We start from the raw sequence: 7535 nt of genomic DNA, 5'->3' as shown, positions 1-7535 counted from the left end.
TCCTTTAAGAAAGTATAAAATCTCATAGAACAAAAATTTCCAAAATCTCTTTTCTTTTACTTTTTATATGATTTCCATTTCCAAGACTTTATAATGGTTCTCTTTCTAACTAGAGAAAAGGTAGGATAAAGGCACTTTTAAAATGATTAGGGGAGCAAAATTCTACTTGTATTCAGTGCTGTCTATAACTTTAATGGAAAATTACATCAAATATCTTGACATGTTCTTAATCATGGCCGTGGGTATACCTATTTTGGGTGAGCTTGTCTTTTCAACCTCACAGAATGGACCACTGTTAACAGAAGCAGTGTGCAGAGGTGCTTATTTGAAAAAGCCACTCAACCTGAGAAATGGCCTTTTTTATATCATCTATCTATCTATCTATCTATCTATCTATCTATCATCTATCTATCTATCTGTCTATCATCTATCTATCATCTATCTATCTATCTATCTATTTCTATATGCAAACATATCTGTTTGTTTGTATTCTTACAATGCTTCAGAACCTCAGGAGTACAGGGAGTTTATATATTTATCTCCGTGTGTCCCATATCACATAACCAAGAAATCAAATAATATCTAAAAGATTGATTTACATAGTATCATTTGCCACCAGGATAAAGACCAAAGTTCAAGATACAAATTGTCAACCAACTTACTATTATTACCATTACTGATTAAATTAATTGCAATAACTATAGTCTCAAGAAATTACAGTAGAAAAGACAAATTGCAACAAACATTATAAATAAAAACAGCATGTCAACAGATTTTATCATTTTGTCATCTGATCTACCCTGCTCTCTTTACAGATCACAAGATAATGTTCAGGAAGATTACATGTCTGGTCTTGGAAAACCAAGTAAGAGCTAAGTTCAGGATCATCTAAAGACAAAACATCATCTATGCAATAGTCTAAATGAGATTCAGGGAAAACATCTCTCAGTATCCTGTATGGATCCTAGTGTGACTTTGCCTTATATAGTTATTTTATTTAAATAATGACTATTTATAATTGTTGGATATTATGTTTAACGTGAACTATTAATTTATTATTTTAATATTTCCTTACAAAATCATTGTTATTATTAGTGTAGACAGCAGAAAAAAAAATCTTTCCTATTTTATACCACTTGTATTAATGGATACAATAAGAAAAATTATTTGAGATATAAATTTTGTTATACCCACACAAGGACTATAGTCATAAATAATTATTACTTCAGGGAAAAAATTAGGTTTTCAAGTCCACAAACTACTATGTGAACAGAGATGGTAATAAAACAACCTGTGGGGTTCCAATAATTCTTTGTGTGTGGACGTCCTCTAACAGAATTTTAGCACATGGTGCAGGAGAGCTTCTCTCTTTCTTACCCAGAACCCAGTATTCAAATATTCTGCTAGTACTCTCAGCTATGGGATCCAGGTTAACATTTAACTTTATATCTTAATAGGAGAATGTGATGAATTTTCTCTATTGGGATTTGTCCTACAAAATTGTACAAAACTTGAAATTATACACTTCTTTATAGAAACACAAGCAAATAAAATGGATGAAAGAATTTGTAAAAAGAGTGCTGATGTGCTAGTAAGTCTTATATTGCTGTGACAGAGAATCTAAAGGATGGAGTAAGGAAGGAAGAATTAATTATTCACATGCAGAGGATTTAAGTCCACCATGGTAAGGAAGGTATGGTGAAGTCTATGATAGTGGGAGTATGTGCTGCTTACTTCCTGATAAACCAGGAAGCAGAAAGTAGGTGAGCAACATTAAGGGCTGGCTGTGGTCTTCTAAGGCCTATCCTTTGTGACCTACTTCTGCCAGTGAGGATCTGCCTTTAAAGGCTCCAGATTCTTCTAAAACAGCACCACCTCTGGAGAGCAAGTGTTTAAAACATAAACCTATGAAGAACATTGACTATCCAACCCACACAATGGGATCACTATAAATTATGGGAGAAAAGTGGTTATTGTAAATGTCAATTTCTGTGACTACAAAATAGAGAAAATGATGTCAAATAGCAAAGTCTTACTTGAAGGGAGGAAAAATGAATGAGAAGCTGAGGCCGAGTGATTCTTAGGAGTTTGGGCAAGGATAGCATTTCTATCCTATAAATTTTTCTCACTGAATTTGCTGCTTTTTCAGTGAGTGGAATAATGACCCTCAGAGGCATCTCTAGGTACATGAGAACATCACCTTATTTGGAAAACAAGGTGATTTTGTAGATCTAATTACATTAAGGATCTTGAGATGAAATCATTCTAGATTACCTCAGCTGGCCATGTGTCAAAGGTCCTTGTAGGACAAATACACGGAAGGGTGACGATACACTCACCCAGATGAAGACTGAGAACAAAAATGTCCACAACTCACAGGAATACAAGAGAGACAAGGAAGGACCCTCCTAGCAGCCTCCCTGGCAAATGTGGCCCTGCCGCACTCTGACTTTTGTACTTACAGCTTGGGATCTGCGTTATAGTGAATTTTTGCTGTTTTGAGACACAAACTTTATGGTGATTTGCTGGCAGCCTAAGAGAGCTCCAACAAACTGTGAACAACGTTTGCAAAACTTCCAGAGGAAAAGGACCACCATGGGTCATTGTCCTCAGTAGCGGAAGGGTATTGGAGCCATTTAGACTACTAAAAGTGACAGTGTGACTTCCCCCAAGAGCCACCCTCAACTTTCTGGGCAAACAGGAAAGAAGTCAATGTAATTCTTAAAGTAGAAGAACAATGGTCATGTAAACAGACCCAGGGTCTGGAATGTCTGGCCAACACACTGCCAGAGGTGTCTGAAGAAACTGTAGTCCTGTCATTTTGACTATAGCAGCTCTACAAGCTGCCCATTGGAACATTTTTCTTTTATAAAAGAGATTTTTTTTTATTGTCATGTAGACACATGGAGACACTAAGTTAAGTAAACAAGAGAAAGAAAAACTAATATTCACAATAAAAAAGTCGAACCTAATAAAGATAATTTGAAAGCCTGCTAATGAGATGTACCAAAAAAGAAGACATCTTTTGACAAATCTTGAGAGAAATGTTGACATTAGTAACACAATGAAAGCACTGCAAGAAGAAATCTATGTGCAAAGGACTTATTTAGAAATAGATATCAAAGGTATATTAGTTGTATTAGGAACAGTATAGTCAAGCACTGTTCCCTGGAGAACAAGGGATAAACAGTTTCATCATTTATAAATGAAAGATAATTTTTCCAACTAAATTTTGAAAACAAACCCAGTGAGATTTTTTTTTAATTCTTCAAGGAATTGATGGTACTCATTTACCCAGTCTTTACCACAAAATAAACAACTTTGGAGGGCCCAGAGCACAGTGTAAATTTAGGCAATGTTGGGACATGTATCTAAAAATATACTACATTATTTCAAGGGAATTTTTCTATTCAGTGCACATTCTTTTATTCTGGAGTGGTGGCTCAGAGACTCCCAGCAATGGCTGCTTCCCCAGAGAACGTTGCCTCGGTTCCAGTACTCACAGGGTGGCTCAGGACAATCTGCAACACCAGTTCTAGTGGATCTACAGCCTCCTCTGCCATTCACAGATCTGTTCACAGATCTGCATGCAAGCAAGATACCCACAGACACAGAATACACATAAATAAATAATTTAAGATAAAAGAACTGAGATATAGTATATAAGGAGGTTATATCAGTGATAAACTAGGTTCATACTGTATACTATAGTACCCTGATGATTTTCCAAACAAACACAGCATTGTCACTAGAAGCAGAGACATAGGAAAATCTTAAAGGGCAAAATATGTGAGGGTAGACACTAAAGTGCCCAGTAGGAAAAAAACTGAGGAGTGCCTGAGACAGGGTTAGCATGAGACTCCAAGGTAGCCACAGAAGACTGTCACAGACACTCATGGGCACCCCATTTAAGAACACAAAGGGAGCTCTACCATGCCTGCTCATGCCTTTCGTCTCCGCACTCAGGAAACAGAGGCAGGAGGATCACTGATTTTGAGACCAGCCTGGTCTACAGAGCTAGTTTCAGGACAGCGAAAGCTACACAGAGAAACCTTGTCTTGGAAAACAAGGCAAACAAAACCCAAACGAACGACAAACAAAAACAAAACCAGCATTCAAAAAAGAGTTGAAAACAGTGAAAGTAAGGGCTAGAGCCAGGTGAATGTTGTACATTTGCTATTTGTATGGGGGAGCTATCCTCAGTGCATGCCAGGTAAATGTCTTTATGAGAAGGTTTTGGGATCCTCCAGCTCCTATGTATCATTTCTTCATTTCACTGCAAAGCTGCCAATCACTTCTATCTTCTCAGTTTCCTTTATAATCAAAAGACAATGCCTAAGGAAACCTGCCCCATTTTCTTCTATGACCATTTATCTTAGGTGAAGCTCAAATATTCCTAAAACTGAAAAGGGTTGCTTTGTGACACAACTGCACCAGTCTAAACCATTATAATGCCCCAGCTTTGATCAATTCAGTCTATTAGGAGTTCCTTGCATTGATCCAATCATGAACAGAAAATTCACTCTTTATTTCTTACTTGTTTCCCTGGACATTTTGTATTTGCACATTGACAGCATCCTTTGTGATATATTTTAACCATTTGTTAAACATATTTGAGGGGAAAAACATCTTTTGAAGTGTATTTGGAGAGAGGTTGGTTAAACATGTTGTCACTACCTCACTTTTGGGGTTTTGACCAGTTGAGGTTCCAGAGGCAAAGGCTAGTCTTGAATAGAGTGGAAGTAGAAGCTAATGTGTATTTTACTCTAAGAGGATGACTGGGGGCTGGCAGTCAGAAAGCCATCTCAAGAAGCTCTTGGACAAGATGTGGAAAATGGAAATGGAGCATGTAGAGCAATTTTCACTTGGTGCTTGCCAACTTAAGAAGACTATCTGCACAAAGAAAGGCCAGGCTCAGGTAGTTTTCTACCATGTTTGTATCTGAACCTCATCTAGAAATAAATAACACTATCCTTGCCTTTTTGATAATTTCATATTGGAGCTCAATGGATTTTGAATACCCTCCCCATCCTTCCCCTTCTACCTACTGTGTCAAAGGTGGATGGGATAATATGAATTAGCTGGCTTTAAATAGGAAATAAGTGATGTCTGGCTCAGGAACAAATAAATCCATATCCATATAAATTCTGTGTAGATTCATAATTTGTATACCATCCAGTTAATATCACAGAATTATCTGAACTAGTTACTCTTCATACTAAGGCAATAGACATCTTTTATTTCTTTCACAAGACTAACCTGCAAACATCCCACATTTTTTCAGTAACCCAGTTTGAATTCTCACCCAAGTAACAGATCATGATTCTTAGCTGATTTTTAAAATAAAGAACAAGGTCTCTCAAACCTTCAAAAGAAAAGGTGTTTTTCACATGTCTATAGGATTCCTTAAACTATTGCTATTGTTCCCTTCACCATATGTACCAAACAATCCTTCAAGGCTTTTGAAAAGTGATGACCATTGACATTTCAAAAAAAAAAAAAAAAAAAAAAAAAAAAATCAAGAGACATCTTGTCTACCTAGTCTAATTCGTGTAAGGTGCCCCTGGAGATACTGAACATGCAAATCCATACAGGGGTGATAATCAGAATGGAAGCTGAGGCTAGAAATGCATAGATCAAGCTGGGAAAGGGAGGCAGAGGAGTAGATGATTTTGCACAGTAGAAAGAAGGCCACAGCTGGTAGGCAATGGGGTCCTGACCAATCAGTGTTCAAAGCTGCTGGGCAGACAGCAGTTAACATCTCAAAGCCAGCACTGGATCAGATTTGCTTCTATGTTTTGAATCATATCACAAGTCTAAACTAGAGAAAACACACAACTCTTTGCCTGGTTATGGACTGAATAGCACTTTGTGTGACAGAATGACCTCAGCAGAAGAAAAGTCGTAGAAATAAAGATTATGGAGGATTTGATGGTAACACACACAGCAAGAGTCTCCCACATATTTTTCTAGCTTTAATATATTCATTAAGAAAATACCAATGTGTGTATATTTGTGTGGGGCATAAATATATAAATGCAGGTGCTCAAGTAATCCTGAAAGTGGTACCAGATTCTCTGGAGTTGGAGTTATAGGAGGTCCGAAACTGCTGGATATGAGTACTGGGACACAAGCCCCTGCCTTCTGTAAAAGCAACTTGTTCTTATAACCACCAAACTATCTCTCAGCCCCCCCTTCAGGTTTTGCATTCTCTGAATGCTAATATCAGTATTTGAGTTATATTCTAAGTTATAGAAAAATCTCAAATTTCAATATATTTGGGAATAGAAGACTTTATAGACATGATTGTGGAATAATAAACCATAATTGAGACACCTAAAATCACAACTCTTCTCTGTCAAGGCTCAGAAAACTTAGAAAACGGTGTTGGAAGACTGTAAGAGCCAGAGGTTGGAGATGGATGTCTGCTATAACATAGTGTCATCTGGCTATAACAGGGCCATTGCACTTCTGAATTCACAGCAGACATGGTTGCCTGTGCAAGATCTATCCAAGACCAAACCAGACAATACTTCAGAATAGATAGGGAAGGGACTCATGAGGCTTCATCCCTAGCTGAGAGCTAAGAACAGTTGATGGCTGATGGAGGAAGTAGTTAGTTTCTTCAGAATTATGGCCTATAGAAGACTCCCCATGGTCCTAGGGTTGTCCTACATGTGCGAACATATATGAATAGCACTAATTGGACTCAGTTACATAAAATAAAAAGAAGAGGGCATGAAGTATGGAGGGAGTCCAAAGGAGTACAGAATACATATGCTATAACTACATTGTCAACATGTGTGATATTATAAAAAGTTAGGACAAGAAGAACAATGGTCTTCATCACTGAAGAGCTTGCATGTTGGAGTGAGAGACAGAAGAGAACATTACAAGTATGTTTGCCAATCTTGAGGATACCGTGTGGATAATAAGAAAGCTGACTTGGAACTATGTTCCTGGGTTTGTCACTTGGCTTTACCACTTCCTAGGGCAAGGAACTTTAACATCATTGGACCTCTGCCATGAGTAGGGATAGTGAGAATACTGTACAGACTTGTGCAAAAGATGTTCACTGCAGATAGAGCGCTCAGTGTGTGTGTGTGTGTGTGTGTGTGTGTGTGTAACACATATGTAACACTTATGTGTTAGTATGATGGAAGAGAAATAGGCTTAAGGTGCACAGGAGATGCAGCTCCTTTGCTTCTGCCCAGAAAATGGTATCTCGATCAAGAGGTCTTGTTGGGGGCTGAGGCATTGGTGCTTGGATAAAGAGGAAGACAATATACATAAGCCTAGGGCAGGCATAGAAATCCACACATCCTTTCAAATAATTTAATGTTCTCACGTTGCTGGATTCATTTGGCAAGAAAAATGTGTTCATAAGTTTGTTACCTTTGCCAGACAACAGATGACAATGCCTCCCACATCTCCTCTGTGAAATTGTCCCTTAGAGCCATGGTTTGCCACACTAGAGATCATGTTGCCTATGCCCTTGATGTGTTCATCATACAACATTCATACGACATTGCAGT

This window comes from Micromys minutus (assembly GCF_963924665.1).
Source record: "Micromys minutus genome assembly, chromosome: 16".
Classification (NCBI taxonomy): Eukaryota; Metazoa; Chordata; class Mammalia; order Rodentia; family Muridae; genus Micromys; species Micromys minutus.
This window is presented reverse-complemented; position numbering follows the sequence as displayed.